At 50.6% G+C, this 16,652-nt stretch overlaps 1 protein-coding gene across 1 annotated transcript in view; it reads left to right on the top strand.

Annotated features, from left to right (window-relative positions):
- The window catches only part of NTN1 (netrin 1), a 115,958-nt gene that overhangs the window by 45,875 nt on the left and 53,431 nt on the right, over window positions 1-16,652 (top strand). The gene's annotated exons all lie outside the window — the stretch shown is intronic.

Genomic DNA, 16,652 nt, shown 5'->3' with positions numbered 1-16,652 from the left:
GAGCTGGATGCTGGCAGGGGCTTCATAGTGACAACACAGTGGAGAGCAGAGAGCTTGGAAGTGTGGGTGATGTGGGGTTAGGAAAGGGGGGAGGCCAGTATCCTCCTCCCACCAACAAGCACATCCATTCCTCAAGTCTTGGCTAAAATGAAAAGCAGAGTTTCCACAGCTGAAAACAGCCTTTGCTGCCCCAAAGTACATGTAGCTTTGTGTGTTTGGGTGTTCATGTTAAGCTCTTCTCCAAAGTCCTGCCCAGTTGCGATGAAAGCTGTCACGTTCAGGGATTAATCATCCTCTTCAAACATTTCTCGTCTCTCCTGGCCCTTCTGCCTAGGTGAAAGAAACAGAGAGGGGCAGGCTGGCTGAGCAGTGTCCTAGGGCCACAGCACACATGGGAAGTTCACCCCAGCAGAAAAACTGTGTTTGACTAGCTCTGATCTGGATTAAATCCCTCAAAGAGCAATAGAGGAGCAGCTCTGGGAAGGCTGGGGCTGTGTGTTTTGACTTCACGCCATCAAAGTCTGCCCTAAGCCACCCTTGAAAGTGGGCAGGTAACCGTGGGCTCTGGACTGGGCAGTGAAGTGCTGCTGATTTCCAGGTACATCGTCCTTGCCTGAGGAGGGTTGTAGGGCCAGATCTGGTGGCTTGACTTCAGGATTAAGTAGATGTCCATCTGCTTCAGCCTTGGTGCTGCTGGGTCAGTGGGATCACTCCCAGCCACACAGAGAGTATCACCCTTCATGGATGCTGGTACATCCTTTGGTGCTGGCAGTGTGTCTGGACCCGTTCCCCTTGTCCTGCATCACCGAGCATTTCTGCCGTCCATGCCCTCTGGACTATGCTCAGTCACTGGTTTAAGGGAGAGAATTGGTTTGATGGCCCAGTTCTATGCTGTTCAGTAACTCCCAAGGTCCCAAAGATACTTATATTTCCAGCTCATCTATTCTTTCTGTAAGCAGCCTAACATCTCTATGATCTCACACTACAACATTGCCATGTTTTGCCTTTTATAATTGGGGATAATAGCGAGGATGAACACATGTAGACCATAAGGATCTATGAGATGCTGATGTCTAAGGAGCACTAAGGCAGCTGAACGATCAGGTAACAGCCCACCACTTGCAGCCACCCAGACCCATCTCAGGGACGAGCTTTCAGCTAGTGCAGACTCTCACTGGTCAGCTGTGAAGTGGGCAAGGGAAACTGTAACGTATCCCATAGCAATCAGAGGGAAAATGAGAAGATGAAATACCACGTTCCAGATGGACACATATGTGGGACACCTGAGCTGAGAGCTGGTCACCTGCCAAGGGTGGGCTATGAGCTTTTAATGTTCACAGGCGCAGGGGTCTTGATGTTAAACATTGAAGGACAGTGCATCCCAGTCCTGTTCATGTGCAGGAACACAGAGTTGCCTTCCACAGGTTCCTTGCAGGAGGCAGAGGATTCTGTGCTCATCCCTGACATCTCCCTGCCCTCCCTGACCCACTTAAGCCTGGGCAGCAATCAACATTTTTGTCCAGAGCCTGTTGCAGAAAACCATTAACAGTAGCACTGCTCTCCTGATAAGGTGGGATAATCTTGTCAGTTTTCGATAAAACCCCAATCTGTAGGAAAACAAAACACCCCAGCACTTTGCAGGGAGGTCCCAGGACTGCCCAGCGCTGAGCAGACAGCCATCATCCCGCTGCAGTGGGGGTAGCAGGGAGACAAGCTTGTCCCAACACCTCAGTGAAATACTTTCATGTCCATGCTGATGATAATGCCGATCGGGAGGTCAGGCTCATAAGCTGGAGTTTTCCTTCTTTCTCAGATCCCTGATAACATCCTGGCGATAAGATAGCTCTGTTTACCCAGGCTCAGCCGCAGCCACAAAGGAGAGCTTTGTCCACAGCCTTGAAGGTGCAAATATTGCTGAGCAAACACAGTCATCCCTGGCTCTTCACACCTGTGTGGTGTTTCAGAAGCCATCCCTGAGCCGGTGCAGGGTCCGGGTTTACGCAGGGCGGGTAGTGGATGCTCATCCCATCAGCTGCTGCAATTTGTGTTTAGGACTGTGCGGCTGCAGCATTTGCTCAATTTTGGAAGGCTTGGAAGAAGAATGAAAACCCATCTATGTTGATGTTTCCCAGCTAGAGCTGAACTTTTCTAGAGCATCTAACATCTGTCTGCAGACCCACAAAAAATTCTGGCTCCTGTTACCCGGAGCTCTCAGCCTTTCCCACAACAAAACCATCCCAAGGCCCCTCTGAGGCACGTGCCCACTTCCAGAAAGGGAAACTGAGGCACAGTAATGTTAGGCATTAAGGCATGATAATGCTAAGCACAAATCTTAAGAGAGCTGACTGAGGGAACTGGGATTTTTTAGCCTGGAGAATAGAAGGCTGAGGAGAGATCTCATTGCTCTCGACACCTCCCTGAAGATGGTTGTGGTGAGGTGGGTGTTGGTCTCTTCTCTCAAGAAACAAGGGACAGGACAAGAGGAGATGGCCTCCACTTGTGCCAGGCGAGGTTTAGATGGATATTAAGAAATATTTCTTCACTGACAGAGGGGTGAAGCCCTGGCAGAGGTTGCCCAGGGCAGAGGTGGAGTCTCCATCCCTGGAGGGGTTCAAAGAACGTGTTGCCATAGCACTTGGGGACACAGTTTAGTTGGCATGATGGTGTTGGGCTGATGGTTGGACTGTACGAGCTTAGAGGGCTCCTCCAGCATTAATAACGCTGTGATTCTAGGCAGCTTGGCTGGGAATACACTGGGCTCCGTAGCAGAGCCGTTGCAGGACCTTCTCTGCATCTGATGGAGTTTGTTGGTGTGCCAGAGCGCAGGGAAGGGGATGGTGAGGCTGTATTTGTCACCAGGTGTGACAGCCCCATGTGTGCCCGTGCATTGGCCTGGGGGGAGGCAATGGTGGGCAGGAGTGGGCTTGGAAAAGGGGAGACCTGACTGCTGCTGGCTACTTGGGCACCAAGGCTGCTACCAGATTTCAGGGTATTCACAGAGCAGGAACAAGGGCAGAGAAAAGGGAATACACTCAACATCTGCCAGTGATCAGCTTCCCACCTTCCTCCAGACACACACGGGGGGATGGGTGGCCCCTATTTTCATAGTCGCTGTAGGACTGATTGAATGGGAATTAATTTACAGCTCTCTAATTCATTTTATTAGCATAACAGGGAGGTGATGTGTTGGTGCCTAGCCCCAGGCACCTGGAATTATATTTGCCATGTACACACACACCTCAGCAGAGCACTTTGTGGCTTTTGAAGGGCTCAGGCCCTTTTCAGGGTTATTTGCTGGTGAACTGAACCAGCCCAAAGTGATTAGGGAACCTCATTGCCAGAAAAACAGAGGGGGACCCACCATAAACTAAAAGAGGAGAAGTTTAACCTGGATGCTAGGAAGAAATTTTTTTACACTGAAGGTGCTGAGGCACTGGCCTAGGTTGTCCAAAGAGGTGGTGGATAAACCATCCCTGGAAACATTTAAAACCAAGTTGGATGATGCTTTGAGCAACCTGATAGAGTTGAAGATGTCACTGCAGGGGTGTTGGGCTGGATGTCCTTCATGGTCCTTTCCAAACCAAACCATTCTATGATTTTATGATTCTAGGTGGGGAAATTCAAGACATATTTTGGATCAATGGTGCTTGATCTCTACTTTTGAAGGTACTGGTTCTTCGCTGCAAAACACCTGATGAAAGAAACCAGCCCTACTAAGCAGTTGTCTATTTTGAAATGCATTAATTACTGTAACAGGGTTGGAAAATATTTTCAGTAAGAGGGTGACTCAATATCAGGTCTGGCAGCTTAGAGTGGCTCAAGGTTTTGGTGTCTTCTCTGGACCTTTGTGTCCTTTTTGACACAGCCAGAGTGTTGCAGTTAGGGATAGCAGAGGCAGAGATGAGCTTCTCTACCTGTCCTGGTCTGGCTTCCAGGCTGAGAGGGAGAGCTATGCTGGGAGCATCTCTTTGCCAGGGAAAATGCCACTGAGCCAAAGCAGCCGAGTCGAGGCTGTGTTGCATGGAGTGGGAATAGCCCGCACGGGCAGCCTCTGTGTGGCACAACAGCCGCTCAGTCCCACTCCGCCGGGTGGAAACGAATGCGCTGAACTGCCAACTGCTCCCCTGAGTCAGCTTGGCCTCAGAGAGAAACCAAAACCCTTCCCGAGAGCTGTCATCTGTCAAGCTTGTGTTGCTGTCTGGCACGTCAAGTGGCCAAGCTGAGGCTTGTAATTCGTGGGGAAAGGGAGGAGACCATGGCAAGTGCTCCCAAAACCACTTCATGCTCCATCTCCTGGCACGAGGCAGGGACTGGAGCAGCATCTGAGGCACAGGAAGGACCATCTCCCAGACAGGCCCACAATATGGAACAAAACCGAGGGGACTATCCCTTTGGAGATCCCTCTCCCCAGGATTTTTGTCCATCCTGTAATACAGCAGCTCTGCAGGTCGCTAGTGGGAGCTGCCTGCCGGGTAACATCTTTTCCTGGCCCCAAGAAGGATGCTGGTTCCTGGGCTGGGATCCCCTAGTCTTCGCTGGGAAAGGGTTAGGGGGGTTTAGGGGAATGTAAATGCACAGATACAGCCACTGGCACTACCTGGGCTAACAAAGTGATGTGCTCCTGGTAGAGAACAGGGAAGGCAGCACCAAACTGATGGCCAGGGAAGGACAAAAGGGTCATTCAGAGGATAAAGCAGCAAAGACTTATGAGATCCAACCTTTAGAGAGGTGTTTCTGATGCAGTTGCACAGGGACTCAGACTCCGTGTCACCTTGGAGGGGTTTCTGAAGGTTCTGGGGGAGGTGACCCGCTACAGGTTATGTGCGGATTCGTGATGGCTCTGGTGGCAGCCCTGTAGGTCCCAGCCACAAGGTCCCTTTGGCAGAGGGCCTGGCTGGGGCCAGTTTAACCCCTGGCTGATAAAAATCGTGTGGCTGATATAATCCTGCATCAGAGATGTAGGAAAACTTCCAGGGAAATGGCTTGGGCTTGGACAGCGTTACACTGAGTGTGCTGGGTCCTGCCCCCTGCTCTGGGCTGGAGCATCACTTTGAGGGTTGTAGTGCTCAGATCTCTCTTACCTCATGCCCTCCTTTTGAGCCTGCAGAACTCTGGTTTTAGGACAGAAACACAAAAGCGCTGATGAGATCTAGCACTCAGGGAATGGGATGTGGATTTTGGCACCTTGAAAAGTATCTGCTCAACCTCCAGCCATTCATAATCATCTGGAGAGGTCAGCAGGATGGATAGGTAGGAGGGAAGTGCCACGGTGTGGGGCAGAGAGAGGAGAAAGGTCCCCTTTGCAAAGTGCCACCACCCCCGCAGCAGTTGGAGGAAAGCTGCTGCTGAAATCTGTACCAGATAAGAGGGAAACCACAAGGCCAGAGCTTAAGTGGATAAATTGTTCCCAAGTGGATTCCCCTCGGACTCTAAATAAACATCGACTCTTAAGGAGCACCTCAGAGCTCAGCCCGGGTGGGCAGAGCGGGGCCGGTGGCTGTGGGCTTTCTCTGATAACCCGTGATAATGGGTGAGCTCTCCCATTAGTTCCTGCCTTTGGACAGCGTCTGGATGAATTACGGGATGCAAACAATTCATTTTAAAGGATTTACAATCTCAGGAGGCTGGGTTTGGATGGGGCAATTAAATAAAGAAAGCTGATGAAAGCCTGGTATCATCTTCCAGATTGAAATAAAGCATCTGCTTCATCATTTTTCCTTTCTCAAAAAAATAACTAAAGCTCTTTCAGGCTGACATTTATCTGCAAGCTTCCTGCACAACACCCAATTTGCAGAGAAAATCTCCTGGTCAAACCCCACAGCTACTGAAGGGAAGAGAGCTTGAGATAGATCAAACAGAATGTGACTGCAAGAGTCATCACTTCCCTGCACCATCCCTGGAGGTGTTCAAGGCCAGGTTGGATGGGGCTTGGAGCCCCTGATCCAGTGGGAGGTGTCCCTGCCCATGGCAGGGAGTGGGACTGGATGGGCTTTGAGGTCCCTTCCAACCCAAACCATTCTATGTTTCTATGATTCTGTGACTCACTGGCCATGCTTGGGCCTGAATGTGGGTGCAACGTGCTAACAGTTTCAGTGCAGGACAGGAGACCCTGGCACCGCAGGCCAGCCCCAGATGAGGTCCACTTGGAGCTCTCATCCCACCCCTCAGAGGCTTTGTCAAGGCAGGCTCATGATGCGGACTACAGGGATGAAGCCCTCTTCTCCAGACAGCTCTCAGAGAGGCTCTAGAAGGAAGACGATGCCCCTTCAAGTCTCTGTTGAAGAGCAGCTGATGTCCCCACCCAGGCCATTTCCAGACACTTTGAGTACAACCCTTTGTGCTGCACCAGGGCTAGTCTTGCTTTGTGATTTGCATCCTGTATTGAGAAAGTCTGCTTTTGTCTTGGGATAAAATGCCTTGGGTGAGAGGCTGCCACAAATATCAACATTTCAGTGCAACACAACAGGCCCACGGATTTCTCATCCATCCTTGTTGCCTGTTGATAGGGAGTCAGCTGCCTGGTGGCTTTGAAGGAGCCGTTGTAGGTCAGTGAGGGTGTCCCTGAGGGTTTAAGGCAGGAATACACAAATCTGGGAGCAGCTGTTTGACACGTGTGCCGGCCAGCGATGGGGCAATCTCCACCGCTCAGTGATTGTTAAAATCTGGCTCATAATCTGAACATCTCAGAGCTGTAAATCTCCCAGGAATAAGTCTTGCTTTTTCTTCTCTGATGCTTCCTGTGAGGCCAGAAATATCCTGTGGACAGTCCGGAAATACCTAAGGAGGTTTCGGTGTGCCTGTCCAGTCTGGAGCTAATAAATAGGGGAGCAGTTATGAAAATGTCTCCCTCCCTGAAATGAATAAAAACATGCATCAGACCCCAGTCAGACAGGTTCAAAGGATCATAGACACTTGGAATCATTAATATTGGAAAAGACCTCTCAGCTCATCCAGTCCAACCGTCAGCCCAGCACCACCATGCCTACCAAATCATGTGCTGAAGTGCCATATGTACACGCTTTTTTGAACCCCTCCAAGGATGAGAATTCCACCACTGCCCTGGGCAGCCTCTGCCAGGGTTTAACCACTCTGCCAGTAAAGACATTTTTCCTAATATCCAATCTAAACCTTCCCTGGCTCAACTTGAGGCCGTTTCCTCTTGTCCTATCACTTGTTACTTGGGAGAAGAGACCAACATTCACCTGGCTCCAACCTCCTTTCTGGGAGCTGCACAGAACAATGAAGTCTCCCCTCAGCCTCCTCTTCTCCAGGCAAATGAGCCCCAAGTTCTCCGGACACTTCTTATAAGACTTGTTCTCCAGACCCTTCACCAGCTTCATTGCCCTCCTCTGCGCATGCTCCAGCACTTCACACGTTAAGTCATGAGTAATATCTGTCACTGTTGGAACCAGCTCTCATGGCAGGAGGGGCTGGAGGAGCAGACAGGCAACCACCATGCCTGACCTGCAGCAGCTGCCTGGTACTCTCTGAAAGGATCTTAGGTTGTTGGGAAGAGCTTTGGTCTCACAGCACTGGAGAAAATTTAATAATTATGAGTGTTGACAAAGTAGCCTTCAGTAGCTGATCTGATGGGACTTGCTCTTTTCCTCTTTTGGGTTTGATCTATGAGCAGCTCTGGACTTTCTCCCTGTATCTGTTCACAAAACCACATGCCAGAGACCACATACAAGTTGTTGGCTTTGTTAACTGTTGTTTGCCCAGTGTTGATGTCCAGTATTTGAGCTGGCTACAAGCACTGACAAGGAACTGGTTTGCCATGGCTGTGCCTGTTTTACCCCTGTGTTCTGCTGGGGTGAGAACAATCCCCAAGACACATTCACAGGTTGAATCCATCAAGCTCTGCTGTTTAGCATTTGCTTCTCCTCCCCGCTCTCTGTCATCTGCTGAAGGTCCACCCTTCCTGCTGACGGACCTGGTGATAACCATCACTGCCGTGGAGGTCTGATGTACAACTGGACATTAGGAAAACTGTCTTCACAGAAAGGGCTCTCAGGAACTGGCAGAGGCTGCTCAGGGAGGAGGCTGAGTCACCGTGAGGTGACTTGGGGACATGATTTAGTAGAAGGCAGGTATGGTTGCAGCTGATGACTTCTAAGGTCCTTTTCAACTGAATAATTCTGTGATTCTGTGATTCTATACGAAGATGAATCTCCTACTAAAGGCAGGAGGGAGCACGGTAGGTTAGCAGCACTGTGTTCAGCACCTGGCAGGATAAGCATCAACCTCCCTGTCTCTACACGCTTGGTTTTGAGTTTGGTTTGGCCAGTGAAAAGAAGAATCTTTTCTTCTATCTTCAGGGAATTTAAGTGCAAAACTCCATCAACTTCAACCGAACATGTCCTTCAGTTTTCAGTGACTTAGAAACTCGTATAATCACAGAATGGTTTGAGTTAGAAGGGACCATGAAGTTCATCAAGTCCAACTGCCCTGCAGTGAGCAGGAACAGCTTCAACTCCATCAGGTTGCTCAGAGCCCCATCCAACCTGACCTTCAATGTTAACTCAGCCAAGCTTGAGCAGTTCTTCTTAGAGACAGCAAAAGAAACATCCCTACCAGGGAGCAATGTATTTCTTTTTAAGCCTTGGCTTCAAACATAAGGGTGATAGCTTTTCCTTAAGGAAAGAAATCCCCAGATTTGTTAGCATTGGCACAACCCCGTATTTTTCACTCGCCTTGTTTCTCATTAGTAGCTGAATAATTTTAGCAGGAGCTTGACCAGAACTATTCAGCTTGAGTCAGACACCCAGTCTCAAACTTCTCAGCCCAAACAGTGAGTTTGGCATTTTTTTACCTAAAGGAAAAATGAAAGTCTGATCATTGGGAATCTCAGGCACGCATTAATGTTGCTGTTACCAACCTGAGTATCAGTATTTTAAAGTGTTGCTATACTTTGCAGAACCAATGTTGACAGGGGGACATCTCCAGGGCCTGCCAGGGCTCCAGCCCTTGGGGAACATGGGGGTTTGGGAGCTGGGCAGACTTGGAAGTGAAGAGCATGTGGGGTGTGCAGCACCCCGAAGGAAGCCCTGGTTCACTTTGATACCATCTTATCACAGAATGGTTTACGTTGAGAGACCTCAAAATCCATCCAGTCCAACCCCCTGCCATGAGCAGGGACACCTCCCACTGGATCAGGTCACTCAAAGCCCCATCCAACCTGGCCTTGAACACCTCCAGGGATGGGGCAGCCACCACTGCTCTGGGCAACCTGGGCCAGGGCCTCCTCACCCTCACAGCAAAGCATTTCTTCCTGAAATCTCGTCTCAATCTCCCCTCTTTCAGCTCGAAATCTTTTCCCTCATCCTGCCCCTGCACTCCCTCATCAACAGCCCCTCCCCAGCTTTCCTGGAGCCCCTTTCAGTACTGGAAGGTGCTCTAAAACCTCCTTGGAGCCTTCTGTTCTCTGGGCTGAACAACCCCAACTCTCTCAGCCTGTCCTTGTACAGGAGGTTCTCCAGCCCTCAGATCATCTCCATGGCCTCCTCTGGACTCGCTCCAACAGCTCCATGTCCTTCCTCTGCTGAGGACTCCAGAACTGGACACAGGGCTCCAGGTGAGGTCTCACCAGAGGAAAGCAGAGGGGAGGAATCCCCTCCCTCATCTTGCTGGTTCCATGGCTGTGGATGCAGCCCAGGGTATGGTTTGCCTTCTGGACTGCAAGTATACACCTTATCTAGACCTTTTCCACAGAATTGCCATTCCTAACTCTTTTCATGCATGGAAAAGTCTTCTGTTCCCCAACCCCTTCTTGTGTCCCCAAACAGATGTTATCATTGCATTTCTCCCCAGGACTCCTTTCTCTTGCTTCGCCTACATTTGCAGTTTGACCTCTCCTTGCTCTCAGGGCTGTTTCTTGCATGTGGAGAGGGGCAAGCGGCATCTGGCTTTGTGGGGAGCAGCTTGGAGGGTGAGGAGCTGCCCAAAAAGCCTTCAGACCCCGGGGCGAGGGGTGGTCTAGGATGTGTCAGCAAGGATGGGGCTTTCCTTCTCCCCCCACCAGGTTTGCAGCTCTGTTTTCACGGGTAATGCCAACCATAACCTCGTATTTTGTGGTGCGCCTGCACACTTTGCTCCGTCTCCTTGCTCCAGCCATCAGGAAAACCTGGATCCTGGTGCAGACCTTGCGTCTCCCCCTTGCAGCCACAGCACCCCGACGGATTTCCCCTTCGGCGGATTAGCTCAAGCAAACCAAACCAATTTCCGATCCTCCTCCTTACTCAAGACTTCACAGTGCATACAAATGAATTTTCCCAAGCAAATATTATTGGTTTGTGTCGGGAAGCTGGTTTTGTGGTGGGTGGCACCGAGCCACACGGGAGGGTGCGGGGCAGCCTGCCCTTATGAGCAGAGCTGGATACGGCTGCTCAGTCCGAGTGGCTCCAAGCTTCCAGAGCCATGTATGTTCTCTGTGCCACGGAGGACTTCACCACTGCCACGGCCAGTGTTCATCCAGTTCTTTGAGGGAGACCTTAGAGCAACTTCCAGTGCTGAAAGGGGCCCCAGGAAAGCTGGGGAGTGGCTCTGGATCAGGGAGTACAGGGAGAGCATGAGGGGGAATGGTTTTCAGCTGAAAGAGGGGAGATTGAGATGAGATTGTCCAGATATGTTGGGCTCTGAGCCCCCTGATCCAGTGGGAGGTGTCCCTGCCCATGGCAGGAGGTTGGAACTGGATGGGCTTCGAGGTCCTTTCCAACCCAAACCATTCTGTGATTCTATGATTCTCTGCTTTGCTATTTTGCTGCAGCAAGCACTGATAGCGCAAACACATCCCTCACACATCCAGCTCCGGCAACTCATGCTGAGCTGCTCCAAAACCTCAAACCAGCCAGCGGCAGGCTTGAAGGGACACGACTCTGTAGGGGACCAGGGACACCCTCCCACTCTCTCTGTAGAGGATTTTTCTTTACCTTCCATTCCTGCAAGCAGAGAGGTCTCCCCTGTCTCCCACAGCTCTGTACGTGCTGTCCCTTCTCTTAGATTTAAGGGTGGCTGTTTGACCAATATGGACCTCAAAGATAATACCCCTGAAGGTATCGCCTGGGAGCAAAGCCCCTCCCCAGCTGGGCACAGGCAGGGTGTTCCCCTCAGCGACCAGGACCATACATGCAAGGCTTGCTCCTGCAGAAGGAAAAAAATGGTTCAGGCAGAGCTAGCAATTTCCTGGCAAAAAAATTTATCTGGGAAAATAATAATTTTAAGGAGTCTGAGACCATTCATAAATTCAAGTCAAATTTAGAGATTACTTCCAGCCCTTGGCTTCTTCTATCCATCCCTTTCCCTTCCCCCCTTCCCCTGAATTATTGTTTGCAAAAATTAAAACAAAATGTGTTGGAGTTTTCGTTTGTTTAGAAGCAATTTTCATTTTGAAAACTGCCAAAATATAAGTTTTGGAAGGGTGGGGTCTTTTGAAAGGGCAGCATTGTCATTGCTGAATGAAAACAGTGGAGAGGAATGCGTCCTGGGAGATGCAGGGCGCTGGGACTCGGGGCCTGGGGGACGCGGTGGCAGCACTAAAGCCACAAACGGCTCCCACCACACAGCTCCAGCCTGCACCACTCATTCATGTTACCTTCTTTCCTTCTCCCAAATAGAAAGTCCTGCCTGCCTTGACTTTCTTTGATGGATTCATTTGACCAAGTCACTTTTTTTAATACAGAGATTCTTCTGCTGTGGTTTCTTCACATGGATCCAAACAACAGCTTTCCTCTTTTCCGCCCCAGCCTTCTCCAGGTTTCTGAACATCTGTGTTTCAGTGCTATCTGGTTGTCCATAGCTGAGCCTGGCAGCCCAGGTAGACTGTTTGATGCGGCTCTGTACATCTGTGCACAATAAAGTCAGTGAACAAAAGGCTAGGGAGGTCCTTGGCAAAACGAGAGAAAGAAGAGAGCAGGAGACAGCAGCACTGAGCTTAGATGAGCAACTGGAGCCAAAAACCTTTCATCAAAGAGGTCTCAGCACCTGGCATGTGTTTTATCCATAGCTGGGTCTGCCCTCAGTTTGCTGCTTGTGCTGGGGTGGCTTCTCCGCTGTGTGGAAAGAGAAGTGTGTGGAGCATACGTGAAGCCAATATTGGGAGGACATTTTTATTATAGACGACAAAGAGTGGAGTGCAGTGATAGGACAAGGGGTAAGGAAAAGCTGGGGAGGGGCTGTTGATCAGGGAGTGCAGGAAGAGGATGAGGGGGAGTGTTTTTCAGCTGAAAGAGGGGAGATTGAGGTGAGTTATCAGGAAGAAATATTTTGCAGTGAGAGTGGGGAGGCCCTGGTCCTGGTTGCCCAGAGCAGTGGTGGCTGCCCCATCCCTCAAAGTGTTCCAGGCCAGGTTGGATGGGACTTTGAGCTCCTGATGCAGTGGGAAGTGTCCCTGCCCACAGCAGGGTGTTGGAAATGGATGGGCTTTGAGGTCCCTTCAAACCCAAACCATTCCATGATTCTATGAAAAAAAAAAAATGTTCATAGAAAGACAAGCTGGGTTGCTAAAGAGCTGTTTACTGTGGTAAGGAAACGCAAACCAAGAAGCACTGGCTGGAAATTAAAGCCAGGCCAGTTCATGTTAGGAACGAGGCAAAACACTTCAGCACAGCGGGGGATTGACCGTAGGGTGAGGGTGGGTGGGAGCCGCGTCTCCTCACCACCGCCTTCCAGGGAAAATGTGGCCGGGCAGCCGCACGCCCTGCCCGTGGCACCCAGGGACCATGCACAGATTGAGAGCTCCAAAAGCATCACAATCTGCTGCTGGGCCTAACAGCCGGGTCCCTGTGACAGCGGCGTGTGCTGACACTGCCCTCACTCAGCATCTCCAGGCCCCCACTGCCCATTTGCTCTGAGGCTGTAGCACCAGAGTGATGGACCTCGTCATGAGGTGGCCCAGCCTTGTCCTCAGTGAGGACTTTCTGACGCCTAGATGGGTCATTTATTTTATTGCCCTAATTGTGACATCCCTATGCACTATTGTTAGGAAAAAAAAAAGGGATGGCTCTTTTCCTTCAGTCAGAACAAGCCTCTCCCATTGGGCATCTGCAAACTCATCAGGCTACAGATGGAGCTGCCAGCTAGCCCTGGGCAGTGGCCAGTGGCTCACAGCACTAGCCACTCAGGACCCAGACACTCTGGCTGAGCACAGGAGAGTAATTCCAATTTAAATTGCTCTCATCGGGTCAATTTGGCCCCTTCAGTCTGCACACACAGGTGTATCTGGAGGGGTGGATGGTGGAAAAGTACCACCTTTGATGCACTGGACATGCAGGTGAAGGAGCGTCTAGAGCCAAGGCCAAGCTGAGGAGTCAGCAAAAGCTGAGAAATCATGATGGAGGGGTGGTTGTTGCTCCCTGGCTGCTTGCAGTGCTTGTGGGAACCCTGCAGGGAGGCCAAGTGCAGGGATGCTGGCCGTGGAAAGGGCCTTGTCCAGCCTTCATGTCCTCCCAGCTCACTCAGTCCCTCCTGGGAGGATTTATATCCTGAGGTACACAGAATATTTAGGTCATTAATTTTGGATGAGGACAGGGATAAATATTTTGGGGAGCTCTCCACAGCTTCTTGTGAGGTTCGGCTTCTTCAATCCTCCAGACACTGCGTTTTCCCATCCCTGCAAGAGCAATGTAAAACTGATCCCAGAAGCAGGGCTCCGAACAGCTTTGCACCCCCTGCTTATTCTCCCCTGGTGGGATGAGCTGAAATATTTGCAGAGATCTTCAGAAAATCCCAGGAGTTTTGCTTCTTGGCTTTGCAAAAACATTTCTGCTTATCGAGCAAACCAAAGAAATGGGTTTTCATTCACACTTCGGGTGGGCTCAGCTTTGAATTTTAAAAAGGGATTTGCCAATGCAGTCTTGCAAAATACTCGGGTAGCAAGTCCAGCTCTCCTAAAAGACACGAGCCAGGAATGTGCACTCACAGCCCAGAAAGACAACTGTGTCCTGGGCTGCATCCAAAGCTGTGGGAGCAGCAGGGTGAGGGAGGGGATTCTGCCCCTCTGCTCCACTCTGGTGAGACCCCATCTGGAGCCCTGTGTCCAGTTCTGGAGTCCTCAGCACAGGAAGGACATGGAGCTGTTGGAGTGAGTCCAGAGGAGGCCACGGAGATGATCCAAGGGCTGGAGCACCTCTCGTATGAGGCCAGGCTGAGAAGGTTGTGATTGTTCAGCCTGGAGAAGAGAAGGCTCCAAGGAGATCTTAGAGCAACTTGCAGTACTGAAAGGGGCTCCAGGGAAGCTGGGGAGGGGCTCTGGATGAGGGAGTGCAGGGACAGGACAAAGGGGAACCATTTTCATTTGGAGGGGGGAAGACTGAGATTAGACATAAGGAAGAAATTCTTCTCGATGAGGGTGGGGAGGCCCTGGCTCAGGTTGCCCAGAGCAGTGGTGGCTGCCCCATCCCTGGAGGTGTTCAAGGCCAGGTTGGATGGGGCTTGGAGCCCCTGATCCAGTGGGAGGTGTCCCTGCCCATGACAGGGGTTTGGAACAGGATGGGCTTTGAGGTCCCTTCTGACCCAAACCTTCCTACAAGTTGTAGCAGGAAGTTACCTTTCATGCTCTTTGGAAAACATGCATTTCTGCCAGCTTCAAAAAAGATCTAGGTCTTCTGTGAGGCCAAGCCATCTCCTGGAGAAGTGTTTCCTTGTGTGGGCCAACAGGGATTAAATCCTATGTTTTGTAGCACCAAAGGCAGAACTTCCAGTGAGTCTCATGGCTTTGAATGATAGAGAAGTGCCTGCATGGTCACAGGCTACAGCTGGGATGACAGATGCTTGGACTGAAGAACCTAAGTATTTTTCCTCTGCCTGGGCTGAGTCCTGAGGTCGTTGATGGAGGTGTTGCCTTAGTGGTTAGCTACAGCCAAGAGGACATCCTTCATGCTTCAGCCCTGGTGGCCCAGGCAGCCAGTCCTTGCCTGGAGGAAGGCTCTGCCCTGGATGGAGGAACCAGCCCTCATCCCTGTGCCTCTTGCACACCCAAGAGAAGGGTTTAATTTCAGCATCTTGGTTTCCTTGCTATAAATCAAGAATTGGGACTTTAAAAACACCACCACCTCCATGCTGAAAACTTGGCTTGTGTGTTTTGCAGGGCAGGTAGCACCTCTGATCACGTATTTGTATAGCACTGACTGCCACGGAGCATTCATGATGGCAGGGGTTGCTCAGCACACTGTGAGAAAGGAGATTACCATCACTGAGCTGCTCCTAGTAAAGCACAAAGTGCTCTTCCTGAGGCTAAGATGGAAGGGGAAAAACATACAAGACGGGACACAGAACATGCCTGGTGAATGTTCCTCTTCTTTTAGTTGCAAACAGGCTCTTGATGTGCACTTGCGCCACAATTAAATGTGTCTGTGGGACCAGCCAGAGCTAAACAGCAGCAATTGTCTCTGTGTGCAGGAACTGTGTCTCTCCTTGATGGTCCTCTCCTGCTTTAGGAGATGATAAACTCACCCACAGGCTGGAGCGCTGATCTAAGGAGAGGCAAACTGCAGTTCAAAGTCGTGGCCTCGCTCGGTGTCAGGAATCTCACATTCTCACAGCTGGCAAACTGCTCCCAGGCCACTCTTCTCATCATTAGTGCATTGCTGGGTGCTTCTGCTCTGCCAGTGTTTGGGGCTGGTGGGGACGTGAGGTTGGGTTTCACCATGTCAGCCAGAGGAATTCAGATTGCAAAGTGGCCTCCATCCTGCTGGTTGGGCGTGTGTGGAGGGTTTCACTCTCCCTTTTGCTTTGATGTTGCGAGTTAGCTGGGGATTGGTTCTGATAAATAGAATCATAGAATTGTTAAGGGTGGAAAAGACCTCTAGGATCATCAAGTCCAGCCATAAAGAATCTGGAACTGCACTGTAATTTTCCAGGATGAAATCTGATGATTAAGCAAATACAGCATGGCTTTGTCTTTGGCAAGCACCATAAGGTAAACAGGAAGGAATGAGGGATTAAGATGTCTCTGCTGTAAAGGAAGGTGACAAGCCCAGAGCCGTGACACCTTTGCACCGAGCCGAGAGGCCCAGCTGCAGGCTGGCATTGCACAGATGCATTGTTCAGGGGATGAAGAGCAAATAAAAGCAAAGCGAAAAGAAAACAAGCTGTAAAATTCTCGGCAAAGCACAGAGACGTAGCAACTGCCTCTTGATGTTCCCTTGACAGCTCTGGGTAGAGGCAGGCGAGGGGTCAAGCTTTTGAAGTCCCTCAGTTGTCCTTTGCAAAGGCCCCCTGTTAAAATAGTCCTGGTGTTGACATTAGGCTGCATACGGTGGAAGAGTTGGACATCCCGGCAGGTTCAGTCCTAGCACATGCAATCCAAGCAGAGGGGGATCTTTTGGTGTTTGACTAACTGGGTGTCAGGCTGGCCCCGTCCCAGCAGTGGGATGAGGGATACGGAGGCAGAGGTGAGGTTTTATCTGCATGGACAGGGCTGCAGATGCCTAACAGAGCCTTAGGCTATGGGTACCAAGCACAGGAAGGAAAGAAGCTGGCTGGGAAGATTTTGAAATGTGATGTAGAACTCAAACACATGTGTGTTGGGGCTGGTGAGAGTACTGGGAAGGCTGAGCAGGTGATGTTGGAAACATGGGGGGAGGTTCTGGGATTGTAGAATCATAGAATCATAGAATCACCAGGTTGGAAGAGATCCACTGGATCATTGAGTCCAA

This window comes from Phaenicophaeus curvirostris, chromosome 19, assembly GCF_032191515.1.
Source record: "Phaenicophaeus curvirostris isolate KB17595 chromosome 19, BPBGC_Pcur_1.0, whole genome shotgun sequence".
In the NCBI taxonomy this organism is placed as follows: Eukaryota; Metazoa; Chordata; class Aves; order Cuculiformes; family Cuculidae; genus Phaenicophaeus; species Phaenicophaeus curvirostris.
Note: the sequence above shows the minus strand (reverse complement) of the source record. Positions and strands in the feature narration are given on the sequence as shown.